The 27,593-nt window shown below is 39.6% G+C and overlaps 1 protein-coding gene and 1 pseudogene across 2 annotated transcripts in view; one reads left to right on the top strand and one right to left on the bottom strand.

The window, feature by feature from the left end:
• Exoc4 (exocyst complex component 4) overlaps window positions 1-27,593 on the bottom strand; it is a 711,882-nt gene that overhangs the window by 574,009 nt on the left and 110,280 nt on the right. The gene's annotated exons all lie outside the window — the stretch shown is intronic.
• Window positions 5,730-7,341, top strand: LOC110316057 (annotated as a pseudogene).

Here is a 27,593-nt window from a genome sequence, read left to right as displayed (position 1 = left end):
CTCATCTAGACTAGGATCAAGTCCATGGGATGGTGTCACTACATTCAGGTTGGACTTTCTTTTCTCATTTAAATCTCTTGCTCTGAAAGCAACTTCATCCGAGATGCCCAGCAGTGTATCCAATAGAGGATTCTGAATCCAGTCAACCTGACAAGTCAATTGATCACCACGCCTCTAATAGAAATTAAGCAAGAGGTCCCTCTGTGCATGGGCATTTCAGTCATGTACAAAGGGAAATAATACACACACAAAGACATAACTACCTCAGACTTGGCATTCATTTAATACCTATATGCACAATGCTAATTTCCTTAATGTTTTTCTCTAATGCTATGTTTTTTTCCTTCCCTTCTTTGATATCTTTACATATATAATTCCTGATAAGAAGACTCTGAAGAACTACACAACAAAAGCTCTGCATGCTATTGTGAACCCCACAGGCTCTCCATGTGGTGCTCACAGACATAAAACATCCTCACTATATATGGGCTCAGGACAGTCTGACTGTCTGGAGATAGGGAAAAATAAAAAGGCTTTCAGAAGGCAAGCTCAGCTAACTCCAACTTCATTTCTCAGACTCCCCTCTCAAAAGAAAACTCCTTGAGAACCTTCATGGTGAGCCTCTTTATCTGTCATATCAGTCTGAATTATCTGAACACTGCCTTAAAAGTATCATATGGGTAAGCTACTGACAATAAGGAATCAGGAAAATAGATGGATCTTTTAAGTTCACTAACACCAGGCCTCTCTCTAAATAAGGCCTTATAATTCTCACTCCTTTACTTCAAATACAATCCCCTTCGTGGTCCTGCAAGGGTGACTGACTCAGAAGTCTAAGAAAGAAATCATATCCAACACTTCTCAAGCTATCCAGTAGGAACATTCTCCTGAATGCCAGCTCCCTGGGGCAATTAAAACATACAGGAAAGAAAGAAGGACTTAACTGAGCAACCACCGTCTGCCAAATATTTGAATAAGGCCAACGGTTAAAATGCTCACAGCAAGAATTTAGGCAGGGTTCAGGATGAGGAGAGCAGAAAGCCAATTCACTGCTCTGAGTCAGTGAACTCCAAAGGTACTGATGAAAAAATCCTCAGGAAACAGAAGCAAATCAACTCCTCAGAAACCAAGAAACTCGGCCATTAGCACGCATCTCTTCTCAATCAGACTCCACATGACTGCTCTAAGACAGGAATAAAAATCACTGCTCAGCTAGTGCAGGACAGATGTGGATCTCTTCTCCCACTTGTGTGGAGGAAACTCCAGTGAAGAAAATCAATTAGTAAGAGGTGTGGCCTTGTTAGAAGAAGTGTGTCACTGTGGAGGTAGGCTTTGAGGGCTCCTGGTGTATACACTACACGAAGTGCAGAAGAGACAAGTTCCTAGATGCCTTTCAATCAAGATGTAGAACTCTCAGCTCCTTCTCCAGCACTGTGTCTGCCTACATGCTGCCAGGTTTCCCACCACAATGGTAATGGACTGATCCTCGGAAACTGTATGCAGACCCAATTAAATGTGTTTTTATAAGAAAGGGAGAGACAGAGATAGAAACAGAGACAGAATGAATTAGACTAAAAGAGGAAACCTAGCATGGCTAAAACATCTAACATTTTAATGGGCCAAAAAAATGGTATTTTAGTGGCAGAAAAACAAAGCCTTAAAAATGTGGTATGAAAACTAGATTGTTATGTTACTGTATTGATGCTAAACATTTACAAATTAGCAATTTCATGGTACATTTTCTTATGAGCACTAATGGAGGCACAGCCTATGTTTAAGAATGAGGATTTATCTATACAATAAACAACTGGAAGCTTTATGTGATTTACATTACATTTCTCTGTTTTTATAACTCTAGACTTTTCCAACAAGAAAACTGTTGACACAAGGCAGTCCCAACACGGAATACTTGCAGAGACTCCAAATTGTCTTTTCATTATGGAAACAGGTAAATAGTAAAATATGCAGATGTAACTGCAAAGAATAACTGATGTGAGTTCAATGATCTTCAACTTGGCCTAGTTGCCATAATCCACAGCTAGGCTCACTATACTATGAGAATATTCTGAATTTACACCTGGAAAATTGAAAAGAGAGTAATGTGAAGTTTATGAAATTTGATGTATGACTAATTTGAGTTCAAGTCCAAGCTCTGCCATTTAACAGTAAAATATAAAAAAGGCCTGATTAGTATTCTTTCACGTCTTAATTAAACATGGTTGCTAACCCTTAGGGTCACAATGCCTTTAACTTTTGTGTTAAAGAGTATGGATCAGTTGAATTTGTCTTGCTATGTGAATCCATTTGAAGAAAAAAAGATTATTCTAATATTTGTTAAAATAGCACAAAAGTCCTTACTGGAGATCACTTTTGTATTGGGGAGAGATCAGGCCTAATTCCAGATCTTGCAAAGACAGCTATGGATGTAAGTCAATGAGTAGCAAGCAAAGCATACACAGGGGACATGTTGGTGCAGAGGGGCATCTTACTAAACTAACTTAGCATGATTCTTGCTAAGTTACACATTAAAGGTAAAGGGTGAGACATCTAATCATATGTCAAGTGTGAAGCCATTCTCCCTAAGTTGCCAAGGCAATATATTTGCTAAACTATACTTGTCAAGTTCAGGAGTGAGCAAGCTATATGAGGAAGTCAGAGGAGCCTCTCTTAATGAGTGCAAATGTCAAACCACACACTGCAAACAGTGGTACATTCTGCAAATTCTGGCAGCAATGCGCTGTTGTCTCTTACTCTCAACCCAAGCTATGCACAGAGACACTCTAGACATACCAGCTATGCTTAAGTAGCATTTCAAATCTGCCAGTCACACTTTGTTTTTTATCCATCACTATTATCAATACAAGTGATCAGCTCCCTAAATGAAGATTTTCTGTACAAGCAGACACAGCCAGGTAAAGTGAACAATGAGAACTGCCTTTTATCATCCTGGTTGTTCTCATAATAAACACTTCGTGTTGCACTATAAAAAACATAACAATGAAATTATAACAGGTGATGAGGAAGAACCAAAAAAAAAAAAAAAAAAATTCAGTGACTTCTCTAAAGTTAAGTCAAAACCACGATCCTAAGAAACATTAAGGGTACAACAGTTGCTTCTAGTATCTGCAAAAATATAGAGGCAGTAAGGAACTTAATGAACATAGGAACTTTGAGTTCTCAGTAGCAGGCATTACTCTGGACTTCAGCCATTAAATGTTTTAAAGGAGTTTTCAAACTGTGCTCTCAAAATTTCATAGGGATATTTCATACTCAACACATGGGGACAGTACAAAGTGGTCTAAGTAAAATAGGAGAGATTTGGAGTCTACTTGGGGGTCAAGTTCATTTTTCCCAGAATAAACTGTAATACAGATAATATCTGGAGTGGTGAATTGACTATAAAATGCAAACAAAGTAACATTTTAAAAAATTATAATACAAATATTTGAGTAATATGAATTTTACTATAATCGAAAACAGAAACCACAAAAGAGAAACGATTTTGAAATTCAGAATTTCCAAACCTTTCTATCTCCACTCAAATATTTATTATTAATCTTATGATTACTATTCTAGATATTTTCCCTCCTCCTACATATTTAATATGGCTCATTGCCTGCATACTAAAACAAAATTATGAATTTTATTTTATTAACACTTGCTGTTTGTATATCATTAAAACGTGATTGCTAAATGTTGTATGAACCTAATATTAAGTTTTTATAGCCTCAGAAACATTGCTGATACTTCTTTAAGCAAAGCTAAGTACCTAAGTTTTAACCTCTCCACTACATTCAATCTCTTGTACAGTCAACACATCTACATGCCATGCTCTACAAAAGCAGGTGTGCCCAGGATATAGTCTTGCCCCAAAAGGTTTACTTTCTATCCAAGAACAGACAGGAAAACCACATAAGGTAAGAAGTTTTGGATTAAAGAAAAGTAAGGATATCTACAACAGGGGCACCAATCCTTTTCCAGCAGTTTAGTAAATACAGGAAGCTTGGTATCAAAGCTGAGAAATGACAAATGAGAACTGTCCAGAAAAAGTAGGATATGATGATAGCAGACTGTTAACTTGGCAGGCTCCTTCATCAAGCACTGTAAGCCTCTGACCATGTCCGAGAGATTTTTCTAGAGGAGGTTAACAAACTGAGAAAGACCTACTGTAGCACTGTTCCATAGGCTGGGATCTTCAAATGAATAAAAAGAAAAAGATCTGACTCTGGTCCTGACTCATGAAACATGATCAGTGAGTGGGCCTCCTACTCTTGCTGTAAGGCCTTCCCTACCATGAACAGATACATGTATGTCCTCAAACTGTAAGCCAAAATAAACCATTCCTTTCTTAAACTGCTTTGTATCAGGTATTTCGTCATAACAAGTTACTAATAAAAAGCATCATAGTAGAAGGTACAAAATTGTGGGGCCAGAAATCCCTATGACTGGGGAGGCCAGTCTGGAGCAAGAGGGAGGTTGGAATATATCTGAACCCTCATCCTGAGACTGTCACGAGGAAGGCTGCTTCCTCCTTTCTCTGGACCTGAACGCCCCAGAGCAGCCTTATGATCCTCACCTCCACCACCCTCGAGGTAGTCATGTAGCTGGTGGTCAGATTACAGGTAAATTTCCTCTCTCCCTATAAGAACATGTCCAACTAGCTACCTCGATTTCCTTTGTTCAAATGCAGCATTCCTAGCATGTCAGCACTAGTTAATAATGTACACTCACCCCCAAAACCCCTACCCACTCCTCAAGGTTTATATAGCCCTTGTTATGCCCAAAAAGGAGAGCTGTTTCACTGAAAACCATCTCCAAATAAGGCTATTTCTCCCACACTCCTACCAACTAAAATCCTACTTCATTCCTTCCAGCCCAGCCTGGTACACAACAGTGCATGGGTATTCCAAGGCAAGAATCAGATGCCAGGCCAGCACAAAATGTTGGGAGAATGAGATAACAGGATACATCGTCAGCTAGAGGAAATTAAGTGAGATGTGAGAAAAGTCTTTATGCCTGCCAAGGACTTGAAACTTGACCTGCAGTTTGAGTGTTAAGAAAAGTTTTGTATTTTAAAAGATGGTCCTGCATGTGATGTGAAGAGTGAAGCAGAACAGGATTACACCTATGAATGGGATGATGCTATGATATATGTAGAGAAAAGGTCCCTGGACTAAATGGCTGTGGCCATGAAGGAGGGAGGGTGGGAAGGAGAGGGAAGGAGGGAGGGAGGGAGGGAGGGAGGAAGGGAGGGAGGGAGGGAGGGCTCTTTAGATGTGTGAAGACTTCTGTGATTGCTGAGCTGTATATGTGTCATGGAGTGATGGGAATACTCAAACTCCTGGGTTGCTCAACTTGAGACTGCACTTGGTTTAGTACTCAGCACTAGTTCAGAAGGCAGATTATCATTCTAGTGTCATATCAATACACTAACTACACTAACTCATCTTTTCCAGCACTGACACTCGGCATTGACAACTCAAAATTTGCATGTTGTGCCAAATATGACATCCAACTAATAGTACTTTCTTAAATGCAATAGAAAAGAAGTCAAGAGAGACACTAAAGAGGTAGGAATTTTGATGCCAAACAGGTCCCAGAACCTCCATGCTACAGAATAGGAAACAGGAAGAGATACATGTTTCCTATAAATAATGTTCCTTACTGTTCCAGAAACAGGCATTAAAATTGTGCTACTAACATTCAAACTGTGTTCAAGCTCACTGAATATGAGGGTAGCTTGCCCTGAAATCAAGGGGATGTGTGGTCTTGTCACCAGCACTGATAAGTCTACATGGAAGCAATCATGTCTAAGGACCTTAGTACCCTCTACTGAAGTGTGTGGTTTCCAACATTGAAAACTAGAAAGAACTGCCAATGACAACTGTAATCTAACAATAGCAAGCTATGTTGCTTTTACTAACACCAAATTATTCATAGGCAATTCTATAAAGATTCAAGTTGCTATGAACAACACAAGACAGTTTTTGTTGCTGAACATCTAATCAGGTATGGGTCTGATGGTACAACTGTTCAGTCTGCCATATGAATCAGTGGACCTTCATGGTAATGAATGATGCAAGCAGCCTCAAGGTCTAAGTACGATACAAACCGATAACCAAAGTTTCTACCCAGAGACTGCATCTCTATAGCACTAATAAGGATAAAGGAAATTGTAGAAGCCTATCATGGGAAGACAGGTGTCAAAGATCACAGTGCCAGCTTACTTCAGAGATCCTTAGCAGCAGGCAACAAAGGACGCTGGAACCATCCATTTCTGTTTTCCATGTACTAAAAGTCAATGAAAAGGCTGTTGCTACTATTGCTTGTGAACGAGATGAGAAGGTTGGAGCCCTAAGAAATGCACATCGGTTAACATCAGGCCTCACTATTGAGGATAGAATTTTTCAGGTTAAATTGACAGCAGAGAACACCCACCATTTAACCATTTCACTGCTGAGCTTAAATGCCAGAGCAAAATGGACATCAGTCAGATCAAGACAGGTGTGCATCATCTGCACACTGCTTGTAATTGGGCTAAGTGTGCCCTCTCCTACAGTACCCAGGCCAGTGTACTTGATTCTCTCTGTAAGGGAATCCATTTCTGTATCTACCCAAGCTCCTATGCATTTGAAAAGCTGCATATGGACCTGTTCTGTGGCACTATGGTTACTGTGGAAAAGGCCTTTCAAGATGTCAGATTCATATCCACAATATTGTCTGATATGGTTCAACTAAAATCCTCAAGCTTCAGAAGCTTCTGCAAGACTTCTTCAATGGACAAAAACTGAATGCAAGCATTGGCCCCAATGAAGCCATTGCTTACAGTGCTGTCCATCCAGACCATCTTTGAAGACAAGTCTGAAAACCTTTAGGATTTGTTGCTCTGGGACGTCACTCTTTTTTCCATTCGTATGGAAACCAACAGTAGAATCATGGCCGTCCACATCAAGCACAATACCATTCAGACCAAGCAGACACAAAACTCCTTACTCTGACAACCAGCTGGGTGTGCTCATTCAGGTATATGAAGGTGAAAGATCCATGACTAAAGATAACAACCTACTGGAAAAGTTAGAACTTACAGGTGTACCTCCAGCACCCTGTGCTGTTCCTCAGATTGAAGTCACTTTTGACATTGATGCAAATAGCATCCTCAGTGATACTCCCACAGGAAAGAGTACAGGAAAGGAGAACAGTATCACCATCACTAATGACAGGGGCTGATTAAACAAGGACACTGAGCCCAGGTATAGGAGGCTGAGAAGTACAAAACTGGAGAAGAGACAAAGTATCATCCACGGATTCGTTGGAGGTCTCCGTCTCTGCATTCAACATTAAAGTAACAATTTAATCCCAACACTGGAGAAACAGCTGCAGGCAAGTCTTTGTGAGTTCAAGGCCAGCCTGATCTACAGAGTGAATTCAGGACAGACAGTCAAGGATATATTGAGACTCCCTGGAGAGGGAGGGAGGGAAGAAGAGGAAGAGGAAGAGGAAGAGGAAGAGGAAGAGGAAAAGGAAGAGGAAGAGGAAAGGAGAGGAGAGGAGAGAAGAGGAGAGAAGAGAAACAAACAAAAAAGAAACAAAAGAAAAAATGGAAAAAAAAGGAAAATTCAAAGCAAGATTAATGATAAGGACAAAGTGAAGAATCTGGAAAAGTGTAATGATGATCAGTTGGCGGATAAGAATCAAATTGCAGATAAGAAAGGATTTGAACACCAGAAGAACTAAAGAAAGTTTGCAACTGCATCATTATCAAGCTACACCAGAACGCTAGTGGATTCCAGAAGGAACGCATGTGGGCTTCCCTGGTCATGGAGCTCCTCCCTCAGGTGGTGCTCCTTCAGGTCCCACCACTGAATGGGTTGATTAAGTCAGTCTATGGAGAAATATAGCATTGATCCACGGGAAATCATTTAAAAGACACAAAGTGAGCAAGTGACCAGTATCTCCAGAGCTCCCTGGGATTAAACCACCAATCAAAGAAAACACATGGAGGGACTCATGGCTCTAGCTACATATGTAGCAGAGGATAGCATAGTCGGTCAACAGTGGGAGGAGAGGTCCTTGGTCCTGTGGAGGTTCCACACACCAGTATAGGGGAATGCCAGGACCAGGAAGCAGGAGTGGGTGGGTTTATGAGCAGTGAGCAGGAAGAAGGGGGAAGGAACAGGTTTTCAGAGGGGAAACTAGGAAAGGAGATAACATCTGAAATGTAAATAAAGAAAAATCTAATTAAAAACTATAAAAAAAAAATGGAGGACCAAAAAAAAGAAGAAGAAGAAAAGAAAAAAGAAAACAGGGTTGGTATAATTAATTAATTAACCAACTAATTAATAAGCAAATAAATAAATAAATCTCACAACCTGCAAAAAAAAAAAAAAGTTAAGATGCTAGAATAAATTATAGGGAATTGTCAATATTTGAACAGAAAAGTGCACGGTGAGACAAAATAACACTGCACACTCTAAGCACTCTGTATTAAGTGGAAATGACTTAAATAAAACTGTTTAAATCGTAGGGAAACATGTTGCCAAAGCACTGGTATCACCTAAAAGTTTGTTAGAAATACAGTTCTCTTATCCTATCTGCTAAATACTGAACAAGAATTTACCCCAGATGCTTACAGACTTGGGGGAGTTTGAGAACCACCAATTTAGAGAACTTTTCAGTAACTTACTACCTATGGATGAAAGAAAAGTACATACATAGCTAACCCTATACCTGACTGAAAAAGAACTTGGCGATTGCTACTCCTTATTTACACCACATACAAGGCAATACACACAGGTACTAAGTGGAAACTGCTGTTCATCACAAAGGAATGCAGAACCAAGCACAGGTGGAACACACACTTAATCCCACACTAGGGAGGCAGAAGTAGATGGATCTCTGTGAGTTTGAGGTCAGCCTGATATACCTAGTCAGGCTGATATACCTGCCAGGACAGTCAGGGCTATGTTGAGAGATTCTGTCTCCCAATAAAGAAAAGAGGAAAATTAAAAAACAAAATAAAACAAGAAGTAAATAAAACAGTCAAGCAGGATCTCAGGTATAAGAGAGAATAAAATAAATGCCTAAAACTATGGCTTGCTGTTGCTTTAAATATTTATACAAGAAAAAAGTGATTACCATAATATATTTATTGAGAAGCACAATTGATAGATTACTTATATTAAACCATCTCTAATTTCTTATTTTCATGGGGTGGGGGGCTTTATAAAGCTCTTAATTATGTACTAGTCTGGAACAACTATTTCATTAGCTAATTTTCTGCAGACTCCCTTTATCAGGTGAAAATGTGTCACCCTGATTCTTAAAAGAAAACACAGTTAATGTGTTTGGGATAGTAAATTGCCTTAAAAGGATTATTAATCTTCCAAGTGCAAAATAGCACACATATTAAAAATAAGACATTCAAAAATAGATTTAAAAGATGAAGAAGCTAAATTCAAAATTTGGACCAAGTTGACAAGAGTCATCGTGCATAATACCTGGTATCTTTATGCTAAATCTTCAATAAAAAAAGATTCATGCTAATGTTTTATCTTTTTTATTATTGGAAAATAACAAATTATTAGAAAAACTAAAAAAGATTATCGATAGTCTTTAAAAGGCTAAAATCACAGAGAAATTAAACATCTGACTAAATAGAAAACTCACACCTAAATTGGAATAACTGTTGGAGAAAGATCCACTGTCCAGAAGATCTCAATAGACGATAATGAGAGCACATGGACTATGACATCAAAAAACAATGTTGTGTATGAACAGTGATGGTGAGCAACTGCTAGCAACAGAACAGTGTGCCAATAAATAAAATAGCAAATCTTCTGATGGAAAATAAAATAGTAAGACATTTCAATATGTTTTTTACTACTTTATACATAACTTAATTAAGAGTTTACAGAGGAGTAGGGGAAGGAGATAGGGGATTTTTGGAGGAAAAATGTAAACAAAGAAAACATCTAATTTAAAAAAAAAAAAAAAGAGTTTATCAACTTGACACCAAAGAAAAATCTCTGGCTACAAACAGCCCAGGAACTACTCTCAGGTTTTATACTTTTTGTTCACTTTAACCTACTTGCAGCCTCCAAGTTTCATTACTCTGCTTCTGTCCTTTAGTCCTCTACTTCCTTTTACACCACTCCCTTTCCAGAATTGACCTATCCGTCTATGCACTATGACCTGTCTCCTCATTCTTTCTATTAAACCAGTAGGTAGCAAGAAGCAAGAGAAGACACTTCAGAAAGTGGGGGGATGAGGGTCTCTGGCCTCAGACCTTGGATAGATGTTATGGCCAAGAAAGGCTAGCACTGGGGGAAAGTAGCCAAAGGTGAATTCCTCAAGGAGATCTGACTTTTGTGCTTGAAATGATGAAAGAGGAGGGTGGGAGACTGAAAGAGAAAAAAAGAGTCAAAAAGAAACTATAAATTAAACTCAGTTATCTGACATTATTATAATGCTATAATAAAAAGTAAAACTTCCCAAGGACAAAAGCAAAGGAGAAAGCATCATAAACACCTTCAGGGGATGGGCAGATGATGAAGCAGTTAATAGTGTTTACTGGTCTTACAAAGGACCAGAGATGGTTCCCAAGGTGCAACTCCTATGACAGGGAGAGCAAATGCCTTTGGCCTCAGAAACCTACACTCAAGTGCACTTACCCTGACACATAATTTAAAATAATACATATAAATATTTTAAAACTAAAAACTCATCTTCAGTCAATAGGATACCTAAAATAGCTGGTCCTATGCAAACACTGGGAAATAAGTTATTAAATGGTTGTCCCAAATGAACAAAAGTCACGAGGCAGAGCCATCAAATATAACATAAAACTGTATATATACTAGGTTCTTAATAAAAACATGCCAATTTAATACTCATATTAGAACTGTGAATTATCAAAGGAGTATATGTAGATTAACCAAGACCATCAAGGTCTCTAGCCTCTGAACAGAGGTTCTCAATCTCATTGGCAGACTGGAAGGACCCTTTCAAAGGGGTCCTATATCAGGTATACTACACTTCAGATATTTATAATTCATAACAGTAGCAAATTAAAGTTATAAAATAACAATGAATAATTATGGGACCATGATAGAAGCCTATGGCAAACAGGAGTTCCACATTCCAGTTTCCTCCAACCCCATGGGAATGGAGGGTTGAGGGTTACAACATTAAGAATCATATTAAAGAGCTACAGAATTAGGAAGGCTGAGAACCACTGCTAGGGGCCAGGTCTTCAAGTACCTGAATATAAAACTATTCCAATGAAGCCTAAGCTAAATGCTCATCATCCACCCAATAGCACTCCACACATTTGCTTGTTCTCATACGCATGCTTACTCTCCTTCTCCAGTTCCTACCTATGCTGAATGTCTGCAGGACCACTGACTTCTATTCCACAAACCCACTTGACTTAAGAAGCAACTCAAAATACATCTTAAAATAACGAGCACTGTTCCCAACAGTGAAATTCTAAAAATAAATAGTATTTTCTATAAAGCTTTAACTGACAATCAAGATCCTTAAAACTATAGCTTTATCTTACCTCTCAAACATCTGAATAGTAATTCTGGCCTTACATCAAACCTCTACTCTTGTTCCCTTACACCATCTCCATCATAATGCAAAGGGAGTCCTTCTTAGGGTGAGGAAGGGAGGTAAATACATAAAGAGGGAGAAGGGCAAAGAGGAAGACAAGTGATCTGATCAAGGAAACAGGAAAAGTGATATCCTCATGGAAGAGGGAAAGAAACACAGGAAAAGGAGGTGTAAGTATAAAATAATAATAAGGATGTCTGAAAAGCCACAATAAATCATATTATTGACTATTTCTGTAAAATAACCTATAAGATATATTATTCTGCATATGTGTGTACATATACAGTTTAAATTAACTTTTCTTATCTGACTGACAACATTCCCTCAAAGAGCCAAAGATCACCTAAAATAAAAATTCAAAGCCAGACCTGAGACTCCCTCTTTTGAATTTCTGGTCAGAGCTGTCCAAGAGATTTCCAAAGCATACAGCTTATTGCTATTTCCCTTGCTTGCCCTCCGAGGTAGCTGAAGACATGATGTTCAGCAGATGCAGGGCTCAGAGGACCCTGAGCTGACCAGAATGTTGCCTCGCTGAGCTTTCCTGAAAACAGAAGCTGCCACATAAGCTTTCAAAGGAGGGAAACAACCAACAGTCCTACCACGCCATGATGCCTATGAACCACAACAATAATTGCACAGCACAAAACTCTATGGATGCACTAGGGGCACAAATACCTCGGAAGCAACCAACTAATTGGACTTAAGATACACACAACAAGAGGGAAACCATGCAAGGGAGTGGAAACTACAGCAACTATTCAGTGCTAGTGAAGTCATGGATCTTGAAAGAGAACCAACAATCACCACCTTAATAAATTGGCATAATCTCTAACAACAATCTAAACATTTGTGTGAGCAGTCTTCAGCACTCATCAAGGAAACTTCTCTTTGCAATGGACAGAGACTATTACACAAAACCCACAACCAATCAATTCAGCGTTGTGAAGCCTAGTCCCAATAAATACACCTATAAACGACTGCAGAACCTAAGGCTCTGGGAATATTATGGACAAGGGGGCAGAAGGATTCTAAGAACCAGATGATCATGGAGTTTGCTGTGGGATTGTAACTGCTAGTAACATCAGAAGCTACACCCATAAAGTCTCAACAGCACAACTGCCTAAACAAAAACTGAGCAAATACAAAAACAATAGACATGCAAAGGAGACAGAGAAAAGCCCACAAGGCCTCCTCAACCAGAAATAAAGAGCTAACAGCAAATAAGGAAAAGTGAGCGTGGGAAAAATGGTTCTCTAGGGAAGAGCACACCAATTAATCATCCAGTACCAAATGTTCAGCTAAAAACATACATTTAAGTAACATTATAGAGAATGAGCAGGTTATATCTGGAATACCTATGTACATATATATACATATGTATGTAATAACAATTATTTTTAAAAAGAGGTCAAGTACTTGAAAGAGACCAAAGGGGGTTATAGTGGCTATTCCTGGTTGTCAACTTGACTATATTTGAAATGAACTACAATCCAGAATTGGAAGGCTCACCAGTGAACCTAATTTGGAAGCTGGGAGATAGAAGTTTCTGATCTGGATCTTGGTATGGAGATCTTGAGACACAGTGGTGATTGAATCCAGAAGATTAAGACAGAGAGATCTCCGAGTCCAAGGTCATCTGAGATTAAAGGTGTGGTGGCACACACCTTTAATCTGGGCTACACCTTCTGCTGGGGACCATATAAGGACATTGGAAGAAGGAAGTCTGGCTCTCGCTCTTTCGCCTTCTTGCTGTGTGGGACTCAGCAACTGCTAGATCCTTGGACTTCCATTCACAGCTACTACTGAACCATTGTTGGGATTTGGACTGCAGACTGTAAGTCATCAATAAATTCCTTTACTATATGGAGACTATCTGTAAGTTCTGTGACTCTAGAGAATCCTGACTAATACAGGGGTATAGGGAAAGGTTTGAAGGGAGAAAAGAGAAGGGCAAATGTAATAATATTAAAGTCTTAAAAGAAAACAAAAAACAAAACAAAACAAAAAAAGTCTTCCCTGTTCCACTATTCCAGTCAGCCCATCCCATGCCTTTATTGACTCTGTTCAGTCCTACTTTTCTAAGTTCTCCATCATCACTAGGTAGTCTAACTCTAATCCCTCATCCAGTGAAACATATCCAAAAGGAACCAACTTCTCTCCCATGATACACACCATATTTTTATCTATAAACCACTACTAAGAAATAACTTGTGTTTATCTCTGATTGTCAACATTCAGCGCTAGTTTAAAAAGTACTAAAGGGGGAACATGATCAGGTTGGGATTGGGGGACAGGACTGAAGGCCTGAGTCTTCAGAAAGAATGGAAGCAGACAACCTCAGGAGGTAGAAAGTGGGTGGACCATCTAGAAAGTACCCAAGACCTGGAAGGTGAGAGACTCTCAGGACTCAAAGGGAAAGATCTTAGATGAAGCACTCTATAGTGTGGAGGGGAAACCTGTAGAGTCCACTTCCAGTGGAGGACATCAAGTGGAGGGAAGGGGTTACCATTCCACAGTCAAAAGCTCTAACCCTGTTCCTGTCTGAAGGAACTACAGTGACAAAAATGGAGAAGAGGATGAGAGAAGGCCCAAATTGGGATCTAGCACAAGGGGAGGCTCAGGGCTCTGACACTGTTATTGATGATGTGGTATGCTTGCAGAGAGCTGCCCTTTGAGAGGACAAACAAGCAGCTGAAAGATTCAGATGCAGATACTAGCACCTAACCAATGGACAAAAGCCTGGGACCCCTGTGGTGGAATTGGGGAAAATCTGGAAGAAGATAAGGAGGGAGATCCCATAAGAAGAACAGCAGTCCCAACTGACCTGGACTCTTGAGACCTCTCAGACACTGAGCCACCAACCAGGCAGCATACACCAGTTGATAAGAAGCCCCTGATATATATAGCTGACACACATACAGCAAAGGACTGCCTGATCTTGCCTCAGTGGGAAAAGATGCACCTAGCCCTCAAGAGGCTTGAAGCCCCAGGGAGTGGGGAGGTCTGGTGGGGTGGGGTAATCCTCTTAGAGACTGGGGATGAGGTATGGGATGAGGGGTATTCAGGGGAATGCAGCAAACTGGACCAGGGATGAAGTCTGGACTCTAAAAGAGATTAAAGGATAAAAATAAATTTAAAAGAAAAAATAAAATAAAATAAAAATTACTAAGATAATATTTCTAAAATGCATAGAAATGACTTCCATAAGAGATGCAATGTCTGAGTATGAAAGCTTGTGATGACTATAGTCCCTAATGTGTTCATTTCTGTATCTCTAGCATATCAAAAGGAATCTTGGACCTGCATAGCAATTACTGAGCAAAGACCTTCAAGATGCTGGTATTATGTTGTCTCCTGACATATGTGTTCATGTATTTGTAGGCTTAAATCATGAAAATATATAATTAGAACATGCACCCATTTTTGTAGGACTAAAAAAGAAATAATGGCCTATTAGACACATGGGTGGCTCTAGCACTCTCACCTTCAAGAGCACTTCTTCCTGTGGCTCTAAAGCTAGTAATTTCTTCACCCTTTTAACAAGGTGAGGCTAAATTGATAGAAAATATTAGCTATATGTTGAAAATAGCAGCATGTAAGGAATAATACGGCCTTGATTTAAAAAATAGCTGGGAGGACAGGACTGGCTATTTTCCATAAATAAATGCACTTTGGAAATGTAGATAGTATACAAACTCTAAATGATGATAATAGTGGTGAACTACCTATATATTAACCTTTATAAAATGTAATTAAAATATAATAAGCACTTACATATCACTTTACATTCTCTAATCAGGCTCTAGAAGCTAATTAAATCATAAGGCATCCAACCAACTATATGTAAAATATTTCCATTTGAAAATCAAATCACTGAGTTAGGGCTGAATGAAAAAAACTAAATGTGATCCGGTTTTGGTTTTTTGATTTGGGTTTGGGTTGTCTTTGGTTTTTGTTCTTTCAAATTTGAGTCAAGAAGTAGAATTTAATAAAATATTCCAAGGACAACACAATTTCAACTCTCTAGTTCTGATTATAGTTCTCTGTGTAAAACTGGCTTAACAAAGATTACCAAGGAGATTTTAAGAAAGAAAGTGTTGCTGGGTGTGGTGGCACACTTGGGTGGGCCTTTAATCCCAGCACTTGGGAGGCAGCGGCAGGCGGATTTCTGAGTTCAAGGCCAGCCTGGTCTACAAAGTGAGTTCCAGGACAGCCAGGGCTACACAGAGAAACCCTGTCTTGAAAAAAAAAAGAAAGAAAGAAAGAAAGAAAGAAAGAAAGAAAGAAAGAAAGAAAGAAAGAAAGAAAGAGAAAAGAAAGTGTTAGTAAAATAATCCTTTGTCCATCTCCATGTATATTAGCTAGAAGTGTCGCCTCAAATGAATAAAAGAAATGAAAAATAAAAAACTGAACAAGACAGAACATTTGCTGTAAATGTATAAATGTGCTAGGATTCCACTCAGAACAGATACTACTCAGGGGCACATCCGCTGCCTGACTTTCCATGGTCTTTGATTAAATCTCTAGCACCACAAAGAAGGAAAGAAAGATCCATAGAAAGCAAGATATCATTTGACAAGACAGAAGGAATAAAGTCTAAAGCCATCCCGCCATCACCATGCCTAATCTCCTCTGGTTCTGCAAGCTGAGTAGTGTTTGACCTCTTTAGTGTATGGATGACAGGCCAAAAGAAATTACTATACCAAGAAAAGATTGGTGTAATGATATCTGACTATAGGTATATATGTGTACCTTACCACATACTGTAGTAAGTAAAAAATGGCATCCAAGCTTATATATATAAGTCTAAACATATACATAAACAATGTTATTTCTTGAAAAGGAACAGATGACTTGAGCCACTAGAGATTAATCTTTTTAATTACCAAATGAATTGAGATAAAAATCTCACCTTTTGCCCACATTACCAAGCTCATGGGCTCCTCTTACTTCAGCCTGTTGAATACTATAAATATATAGTACACATCCACCATGATACATATGAAATGGAACTTAAACTATACAGTACAGTATTAGTAACTAAGTTTCTTTTTAAGGATAACTAATGATTCACTGTCCGATTAAGTCCCCACAGAAATGCAGACAGAATGAACAGGAGGCCTTTCCCTTTTTAAATTGTGTGTGTGTGTGTGTGTGTGTGTGTGTGTGTGTGTGTGTGTGTGTGTGTTTCATATAAACAGGTTTCTTGTTTTTTCTCATCTTTGCCTCTAGAGTTCCCAGGAGCTAAACCTAATCTCAGTGGTTTCAGAGCTAGCATCCTGGGGCTCCAAACACCTATTCCTTTCGATACTGTGCAGTGTTGGTGCCGTAACTGCATCCCAGCCACAGTAGATATAAAACCAAGAAAACAACAGAGAAGATGAAGATTTTCTCATACTCTTCTATCTGTCCATAAGTGTTTACTTCCAAAGATCCCTATTCCTCCCAGCATTCCTACCTTCATCACACTGAACCTGATAATGTTCTTAAATAAACTGCTTCACACACAAAGTAAAATGGTGATTATATATGGTTGATAGAAAATTCATGGAAGTGCTTAAATGAATTTATCCCTATTCAGGAAGTTTGCCCTTGATCACTGTGGTGGTTTGAATATGCTTGTTCCCTGTAGTGGCACTAGTAGGTGTGGCCTTGTTGGTGGAAGTGTGTCAGTGTTAGTTTGAGACGCTCCTCCTAGCTGCCTGGAAATCAGTGTGGGGAGCAGGTGTGCCCAGCCCCATGTTCCCTGGCTGCAAGAATCTGAACTTTGCTGAGCCTGTGCAGAAGATCCAGTACTGCCTGCCTGCTGAGTCACTGGACTATCACCATGCACCCTGGTTGAACTCTGAAAGGATCCAGGAGAGGGGGAAGGGCTGATGAAAACAGGATGCACCCCAGGTGGGAGGGAGAATGTTGTTTTGAAGGAGCTCTGAGGACTGAGAAAAACAGGATGTGCCCAGGAGGGAGGGAGGAGAATGCTGTGGGAAACTCTGTAAACAGTTCAGTTGGAGAGGAGTTGAAGAAGAGTGCAGTTGGAGTTAGTTGGAGCCAGGAGAGGGTTAGAGAAAGCTGTTTGTGAGAGGGAGAGGAAAAAGCTGCTCGGAGAGATAAAGAAGAAATCTGTTTGGAACCTGCCTTGGTGTTTGTGTCGTTTTTTTTTCCCCCATCTCTGCCGGTCGGAGTTCGGGGTCAGCAACAATCAGCCTTCTCCTGGATGCAGTCAGATCAAGTTATAGAACTCTCAGCTCCTCCTGCACCACGCCTGCCTGGATGCTGCCATGCTTCTTGCCTTGATGATAATAGACTGAACCTCTGAACCTATAAGTCAGTTCCAATTAAATGTTGTCATTTATAAGAGTTGCCTTGGTCATGGTGTCTCTTCACAGCTATAGAAACCCTAACTAAGACACCCATCTACAAGGAAAAGGAGGCTTCATCCTCTTCAACCAGTGCCAAGTAAGGAAGAAAGGTGAGTGTACCTCTGCTTAACGACCAATAATGTAAACACCAGAGGCTGTTAGGTTAAACAGTCACAAAGGCTCACATGTTTGAATACCTCATATCCAGCTGTTGGCACTATCTAGGTTGGTTGTGAATTTGGGGCATGGGGGTCAGGTGGCATGGCTAGGATGTGGGTCACATCTAGCAGGACTCTGAAGACTATACTCAAGAGTCACTTGCAGCCATACTTTCTATGTCCTGATCAACCAAGATGTGAATAAGCCACATTGCAACCTCCTATGGTCACAAACCAAACCTTTGCCATCTGCCATGCCTTCTCATCACATTTAACTGTACCATCTGAAACCGTGAGCCAAAATAACTCTCCCTTCCCTCAAGTTACTTCTGTTAGGTTTTGGTCACAGCAACAAAAAATGCTGAATAGCAGAACAACCATGTCAAAATTACTAATAAACAAAGGCAAGCCAGGCAGCTTTAAACTGAGGCCTCAGAAATACGTGACCAGAATAAAGTGATCCAGTTACAAGGAAGTTTCATTTCATACACTAACAATTTGTTTTTCACAGTTCTCCCTGTCTCCACAGTACTCAAATTTAGACAGAACACTTTCAGGAGAAGCTTTTTTATGCTACATCATTTGTAACATTTACTTGAAGCTTGAAATTAAAATTTCCTTCTCTTACCAATTTAGTCCCTTCCCATTTGGCAAACATCCTTTTGATTCCTGCATCTCTAATGGAGCTGAAAATTAATGTGACTTTTTGTTTAATTCGTTGACTATGCAAAAGAACCATCAATGATGTTAGCACAGTTGGCCAAGAGTTACAATGAAATTCTTACATTTTCATAGTACCTGACCTCTCAGAGGACCATAAAACCCCTTTCAAGACATAGTAAGGAGTAAGACCTCCACACCACTCACCAGCAGCTATGCCTCCTGTGAAATGCATGTTCTGCTTAATTAACACTTATTCCAGAGAACTGCAAAATAGAGTCTCCAAAGGTTCTAAAGAAAGATTTAGCTAAAAAGTAGGCAAATTCATCACTGCAAGAAACAGAATTAATTTAGCACAAATGAGTTTCACTTATTGCAAGATTTAAAGAAAAAAATTTTATAGTAAATGTAAGAAAATCAAAATTTTAAATGTCTTTTTCTAAAGAATAAAGGAAAATCTTGGATAGTTATTTTAGCCTATCTTACTACCAAATGTTTTACCATCTTTCCAAGTATCTTGTCATCATCATGATACAGTGATGCTTACCCATGACTGAACGTCAGTTATATGGCAACAATCCCATGACAGTCTGAAGTCAGGCTGTCTGACCACTAGAACCTTCTTATAGGAACTTAACTGCAGTCTAGTCTGAGAGAAAGCAGGGAGAACTGGCATCCTGTAACACATCACCCTTTCAGTTTTATGATTCTGGTGCTACATATTTTTAAGTCTACAAAATTCATCACATTTAAAGAGCATTTCAAACTCAATTTCATCTTTGTTTGTGATACTATAACAAAACACCATATACTCAGTAGCTTATAAACAATAGAAATATAGTCCATCACAGTTCTGAAAGCTTGAAAATCCAAGATCAAAGAAGCGGCAAATTTATTTTGTGAAGGACTGCTTCCTGGGCCACAACCAGACACATTCTAGCTGTGACACAATAAGGCAGAGGAAGATCTCTGGGCCTGTGAAAAGGCACTGATTCCATCCTTGAGGACTCTACTCTCAAATACCTAGTTCCTTCACAAAAGACTCCACCTATCAATAGCATCACATTAAAATCTAGAACTGATCATATGGGTATAAGAGAAATAAAAATACAGTTTGTCATAAATCCTAAACCATCCAATCACAGATAACGTGTTGGGTCTCTACTCCTCACTGGCCAATTCAGTATTTAGTGGGTGCATAGTGCATGGCACAACCTGAGTCAAGCTCACATGGGGAACACAATAAAGAAATTATATCCTCTTCTTTCAAATGACCAACTGGTTTATTAACAGCTGACCAGCAGCATCCATTGTCTCAGAAAAGCAATGGTTTCATTTTAGTATTTGAGGTCTCGTGTAACTCACAGCTGATTCTTCAGCTCCAGCTGACCAGACACCATAGTTTCTTCACACAAATGGCCCAGTAGACTATTGCTTCTCTCTGAAACTTCACAAGCCAGGCAGGCCTCTATCATCTACTCTGCTCTTAACATTCTTATCTTCCAGTCTATTAGAGAATACTTCACCAAGCTCTGAACATGCAATGGCTTTTCTCTACCAAAGTTCCAAAGTCCTTCGACACTGCTCCCCAAACAACACGGTCAGGTCATCATGGCTATACCCCATTTTCCTGGTATCAACTTGTCTCAGGGTTTCTATTGCTGCAAAGAAACACTAAGAGCAAAAGGCAGGTTGGGGAGGAAAAGGTTTATTCAGCCTATACTTCCAGATCACTATTCATCGCACAGCCTACATTCTTACAGAATACAGGACCACCAGCCCAAGGATGACCCTGCCCACAATGGGTTGTCTTCTCCCCAACAACCAATTTGGAAAATACTTTACAGTCGTGCCTCAGCCTGATCTGATGGAGGCATTTTTTAAATTGAGGTTTCCTCCTCTCAGATGATTTTAGCCTGTGTCAAGTTGACATAAAGCCATCCAACATAAGCACTGAGAAATTTAAAGATGTAAAACTACCATGGTCCTAGGAGGAGGATACAACCTTTAATCTGACTAAATTTGCTTAAAGGAAAAGAAATACAAGTATGTCAAATGAATACACTGCTAAAGGTAAAAAGTTCATACAGTGCATGAAAGGAATTGAATGACTAGGGTAAAAACCAGAGGACTGGATCACAAGAGAAAAGATGCTCAAAGATGAGGGCAAAGACAACAGGATACATTTATAGTACAAACAGAAGACAGAGCTGTATTTGGGTAATGGAAGGAAAGAATGATTTCATTTGAACACAGCTGTACTTCTTGGCAAGTGCAGGTACACCTATATGACAGCAAACTATGCAAACTGTGAAGATACTAAATGCTGAGCTAAGGAAACAAAGTACTCCACACAGATTGCAGAGTGAAAGCAGTGAAACTAAAATTCAGTTAGGAACTGACCGTCTCTTCTTTAATAGACAATACTACAACTACAGACAGTCTGGAATACACACCATCACCACATGGAAAGGAGTCTAGAAAAGCAGAATGACCATATTTCCACAGGACAGACTCTAGGGGTACACAGTCTGCTAAATACCCTTTCTCCTAAAAGCAAGATCCTGGGGAAAGGGAAGAAAATGAGAGTATCAATCTCCTCCCCTCGCCTTTGGGTTCTCTGGATCCCAACGCACCTTGGGGAAGCTGAGGAGAAGTCCCCATTGGATTATGAGCTATCTTTGAGAAAGAATCTAGTCTAATATTAGCACCCCATTCTATTAAACTTAGCTACCTTCAGTATGGACCTAGGACTGTGTCCAGATGGGGAGAGCCGCTCCATAAAATCCAAAAACAGCTGCCAGGTCAACACAATAGCAGTGAAAGTTCATATTTCTAAGCCCATGTCAATATGGGAAACCATGTAGAATATACTTGTGTATAGAAAAATAGGATGTGAAATTCCTTTCTAAAGACACAAGACAACATGATCAACAAAGAATCAGAGAAAAGGTAAGTAAAGGGTACATAGGGGAGGCCTCGGCCTACTTCCCTATACACGCAATCAGTTCTATCAAAATCAAAAATCCAACATAATCCAACTACATTTCCACAGGAGGTTACCCTATGGCCCGACAGTTTTGCTACAGAAATACACCCTGACATTCCACTTACATTCTGCATTTCTTAATTTCTTTCTGCTGTACAGGCTTGCCCTATTGTGGGAATTAAATCATTTCTCCATTTCATATCTGAATTTGTAAAGATTACTACATTATATTATTCAGCCCATATTGTTCATAAGTTTAATATACATATCTAAATGTTGCATCAAAACGCCAAGAGCTCTATCACCTATCGTTTTGTATCCCTATTATCATCCTACCCAACTAAAGCCTATGATGATAATCCCCTGACCAAAGCAGAGCTGCACATAAACTACTCCCTTTTCATAATTTGTTGTCTGTAGAAGTATAAATGTGATCTCTGTAAGTCACTATATTAAATATATTCCAACTACTGAGGAGGCAAACTCTCGCTAGTGAACAGCATTTAGTGACACTGTGCCACCAGTATCTCCCCATCACTGAAAAGGTGAATGGATTTAATAGCACACTCACTCCCAAATGTACCACATCCTGCAAAAGACAGAAAATGCACAAATGAGTTTCACTTACTGCAAGATTTAAAGAAAAAAATTTCATAGTAAATGTAAGAAAATCTGAAGTCTTCAATTACTGCCAATGCTCTGTCTGGGACTCTCACCCATTTGCCTCTCTTCCAGGGGCACACATGCCCCTAACCCAATGCAGCTGCAGGACTGAAAGAAAGCGATGATCACAGCAGCTCAGAGATGACATGCTGTTTGGTGCATCATAGCCAGAAATAGTGCTGGCCGTTTTTCACTGCCATGTCACGCTGCTAGCACCTATCTAAGTGCTGTTGTTCGCCACCCTGTGAGGCTGAGTACTTGGTGCTAAGCCTTCATCATCTGCTCTGCTTCATTTCCTTCTGCTGCAGCCTGCATCTAACCATGGAATCGTGGCCAAAGCATGGATTTTGTTGCTGTTCACTTTATATTTTCAAAACCATACAAAAATTTCAAGTAGCTAATATAAAAAGTTGTATTCCACTCTCTTAAAAGCAATTTCTTGAAATTACAAACAAATAACTATGAGAAGCCCAGAATTAGATGAGAAAAAGGTTGTACTACAAACATCATAATATTTTCTATATAATGTTAATGAAGATAAAAAGTGAAGACGGATTTGAACATAACTATAAAAAGAGATAACCATTTTTAAACTTTGAACTGTATGTGTGGATTGGTGGCAAACATTTACTGCGCCATCTTTCTACAACAGTCCAAAGGCATCTAAGGACAGAGGAGTAACTGTTATGCACTGCTACTACTCATGCAGCTTAAGAGGTATTTTGAAGGAAGGTTTTCTTAAAATCCTTTTAGCTAGTGGCAACATGTTTTATGATTTACAATTTCTAAATTCTGGTAGAACAAAAGAGGACATCAAGAAACCTATCAACAGTTCCTCAAGGTAGGGAGGTCAGACAGGTTAGAACAGGAATTAAAGGCATAAAGATAACACTAGGGAAGCCTATCCAGACCCCAGGCACAGGGCCTCATACAGATGCTGTCTTCTTAGCACTTCCAGGCTCACTTATGGACCCGGCACATACTTCTTCCGAAAAGCATCATTCTAGATGCCCGAGGAAAACACCAGCTTCTGGAAGATGCCACCCTTGGCCTGACTGACATTTATATCCCAAGGATACAAGCATGTAACAGAAATGAGAGGAAACTGCAGAAACTTCACAACAAGCTTCAACCTCAGAGACTGCACCTGCTGTGACAACCAAAGAAAGCTGAGTATACAGACTACTCTAAGACAAGTCCTCACTCAGCCCTTCCACTCCAACATCCCCATCTGTATAATTTCTACTATTATCCCCTGGCAGACACCAAAATCTGACTCCCACCCCAGCCTCCCATGGCCAATCAAGCTGCTTATAAGAGTTCTGCATCACAGACCACATGAAGCTCAAGAAGAAAGAAGACCAAAGTATGGATACTTCAGTCCTTCTTAGAAGGGGGATCAAAATACCCATGGGAGGAGATACAGAGACAAAGTCTGAAGCAGAAACTGGAGGAAAGGCCATCCAGTGACAGTCCCACCTGGGAATCCATCCCATATACACCGCAAACTCAGACTCCATTGTGGATGCCAACAAGAGCTTGCTGACAGGAGCCTAATATAGTGGTCTCCTGAGAGGCTCTGCCAGTGCCTGACAAATGTAGAAGTGGATGCTCACAGCCATCCATTGGACTGAGCACAAGGTCCCCAATGGAGAAGCTAGAAAAAGGACCCAAGGAGCTGAAGCTCCATAGAAAGAACAACTAACTATATGAACCAACCAGTACCCCAGAGCTCCCTGGGAGTAAACCACTAACCAAATAGTACACATGGAGAGACTCAAGGATCCAGCCACATATGTAGCAGAGGATGGCCTTGTGGAACATCAATGAGAGGTGAGGCCCTTGGCCGTATGAAGGCTCTATGCCCCAGCATAAGGGAAAATCAGGACAGGGAAATGAGAGTGGGTGGGTTAATAAGCAGAGGGAGGGGGGATGGGGGGGTCCGGAGAAAGAATGAGGGAAAAGCCATTTGTTTTTCCTCATATTTCTCTAATCACTATCTCCTTTTACTGTCCAGTCTTTTCAGGCAACACACTGACTGAACATAGCTTATGACTAATATTTCTCACCCATTTTCTTCTGCACTAATTTGGTGTGAACATTACTGCCAGATTAATCATTCAGAAAATATTATTTTGGCCATATTAGTCATTTAACAAAAAGAATAGTAACTATCGCCATCAATGAGGTAATAGTGATACCTCAAATTTAATTAAATCTGATCAAGCCTTTATCTTCAAGTTATAAGGAAAAAGAAAATAGTAAATGACACTAATCAATCAACAAAACTCAGGCTAAAGGAAGTGCTGATTACTGAATGATCAAGTTTCTCTGATAAATATCAGGGCATGAATAATAGAACAGAATAGAAGGAGAATGTATACACTCAAAGTCTTAAACTCAACAACCTACATACATTTCAACTGCATTTGGACCCTGAATCACACAAATGGAAAAGTATATAAATATCACATGTGAACAACAAAAAAATGTAAAGAATACTAAATATTTGATAAAAATTTTTGGCTTCAGCTATGGTTACATTTTTATAAAAATAGTTCTAATCTTGTAAAGATATACTGAAATAGAAACAAAACAAAATTATCTTTAAGACCCTTTCAAACACAGGGGAAGAACATAAATACGAAAGAAAGAAACAATTTTGACCAAAGGCTGATATACTTGTAAAGTTGGATAGTGGGTGGTGGAAATCCATTACTCTGTGTCTGAACACAGCTGAAATTTTTCATAATGTAGAAAAATAGAAAAAGGTCCCTTCTGGTAGGCACCAGCTCCAGGCCACCTTGGGTGCAAACTCGGCGGACGGTCCCATGGCCCCCAGAGGACTGTCCATACAATCTTAGGATCACAAGTGAGCGAAACACAACATCTGTTCCAAACCAATCATGACAGGCCTGTACCAACAGTAGGGACATAGAAAACCAGCCTGACCAGGGGTTCAGTCCCTTCCTGTCAGCGCAAGCTCATGGCCACCTTGGGCATGAACTCGGTGAACAGTCACACTGTCCCCAGAGGACTCTCCACACTGCAGGAGCCCTAGCACACCCAGGATCTTAGGATCACTGGTGAGTGGAACACATCATCTGTTCCAAACCAGTCATGACAGGCCTGTGACAGCAGGAACAAGGACACAGGAGCCCTGCATGACCAGCGGCTTGGGTTCCTTCCGATCAGTGCTGGTATACTTTGGATTCAAACACACCAGACAGCCCCAAGGTCCCCAGAAGAGAAACCACTTCCAGGAGCTGTAACACGCACAGGATCTTATGATTTCAGGATACCAGGATACCAGGAACTTGGTCACACAAGGATCTCAAGCTGAAGTAGCCATTCAATTATCGAAAAAAATCGACTTCCAACCCAATGTTATCAAAAAAGACAAGGAGGGGCACTTCATACCCATCAAAGATAAAATCTTCCAAGATGACCTCTCAATTCTGAATGTCTATGCTCCAAATGCAAGGCATCCACATTCATTAAAGAAACTTTAGTAAAGCTCAAAGCACTCAATAATAGTGGGAGACTTCAACACCCCACTCTCATCAATGGACAGATCCTGGAACAGAAAATAACAGAGACACAGTGAAACTAAGAGAAGTTATGAAACAAATGGATTAAATAGATATCTACANAACATTTTATCCTAAATCAAAAGGATATACCTTCTAAGCACCTCATGGTACCTTCTCCAAAATTGACCATATAATCGGTCACAAAACAGGCCTCAACAGATATAAAATTATTGAAATTATACCATGCATCCTATCAGATCACCACAGACTAAGGCTGAATTTCGATAACAACATAAATAATAGAAAGCCAACATTGACGTGTAAGCTGAACAACTCTCTACTCAATGATAACTTGGTCAAGGAAGAAATAAAGAAAGAAATTAAAAACTTATTAGAGATTAATGAAAATAAAGCCACAACATATCTAAACTTTTGGGACACAATGAAAGCAGTTCTAAAAGGAAAACTCATAGCTCTGAGTGCTGCCAAAAAGAAACTAGAGAGAACATACACTAGCAGCTTGACAGCACAGGTACAAGATCTAGAAGAAAAGGAAGCAAATTCACCCAAGAGGAGCAAACAACAGGAAATAATGAAACTTAGGGCTGAAATCAACCAAGTAGAAACAAAAAGAACTATACAAAGAATTAACCAAACCAGGAGCTGGTTCTTTAAGAAAATCAACAAGAGACATAAACCCTTAGCCAGACTAACTAGAGGGCACAAGGAGAATACCCTAACTAACAAAATCAGAAATAAAAAGGGACACACAACACAACCTGAAGAAATTCAAAACATCATCAGATCCTACTAGAAAAGGCTATACTCAACAAAACTGAAAAACCTGGATGAAATGGACAATTTCTTAGACAAATACCAGGTAGCAAAGTTAAATCAGGATCAGATTAACAATCTAAACAGCCCCATATCCCCTAAAGAAATAGAAGCAGTCATTAATAGTCTCCCAATCAAAAAAAAAAAAAAAAAGCCCAGGACCAGATGAGTTTAGTGCAGAGTTCTATCACACCTTCAAAGAAGACCTAATTCCAATTCTCCTCAAACTATTTCACAATACAGAAGCAGAAGGTACTCTACCAAATTGATTCTATGAAGCCACAATTACTGATACCTAAACCACACAAAGANCCAACAAAGAAAGAGAACTTCAGACAATTTCCCTTATGAATATTGATGCAAAAATACTCAATAAAATTCTCGCAAACCGAATCCAAGAACACAGCAAAACGATCGTCCATCATGATCAAATAGGCTTCATCCCAGGGATGCAGGGATGCAGGGATGGTTTAATATATGGAAATCCATCAATGTAATCTTTATAAACAAACTCAAAGACAAAAACCACATGATCATCTCATTAGATGCTGAGAAAGCATTTGACAAAATCCAACACATATTCATGATAAAAGTCGTGGAAAGATCAGGAATTCAAGGCCCCTACCTAAACTTAATAAAAGCAATATACAGCAAACAAGTAGCCAACATCCAACTAAATGGAGAGAAACTTGAAGCAATCCCACTAAAATCAGGGACTAGACAAGGCTGTCCACTTTCTTCCTACCTATTCAATACAGTACTTGATGTCCTAGCCAGAGCAATT

The sequence above is a fragment of the Mus pahari genome, chromosome 2 (genome assembly GCF_900095145.1).
Source record: "Mus pahari chromosome 2, PAHARI_EIJ_v1.1, whole genome shotgun sequence".
Classification (NCBI taxonomy): Eukaryota; Metazoa; Chordata; class Mammalia; order Rodentia; family Muridae; genus Mus; species Mus pahari.
The sequence above is the reverse complement of the archived record's forward strand: the minus strand, read 5'-3'. Positions and strand labels throughout refer to the sequence as shown.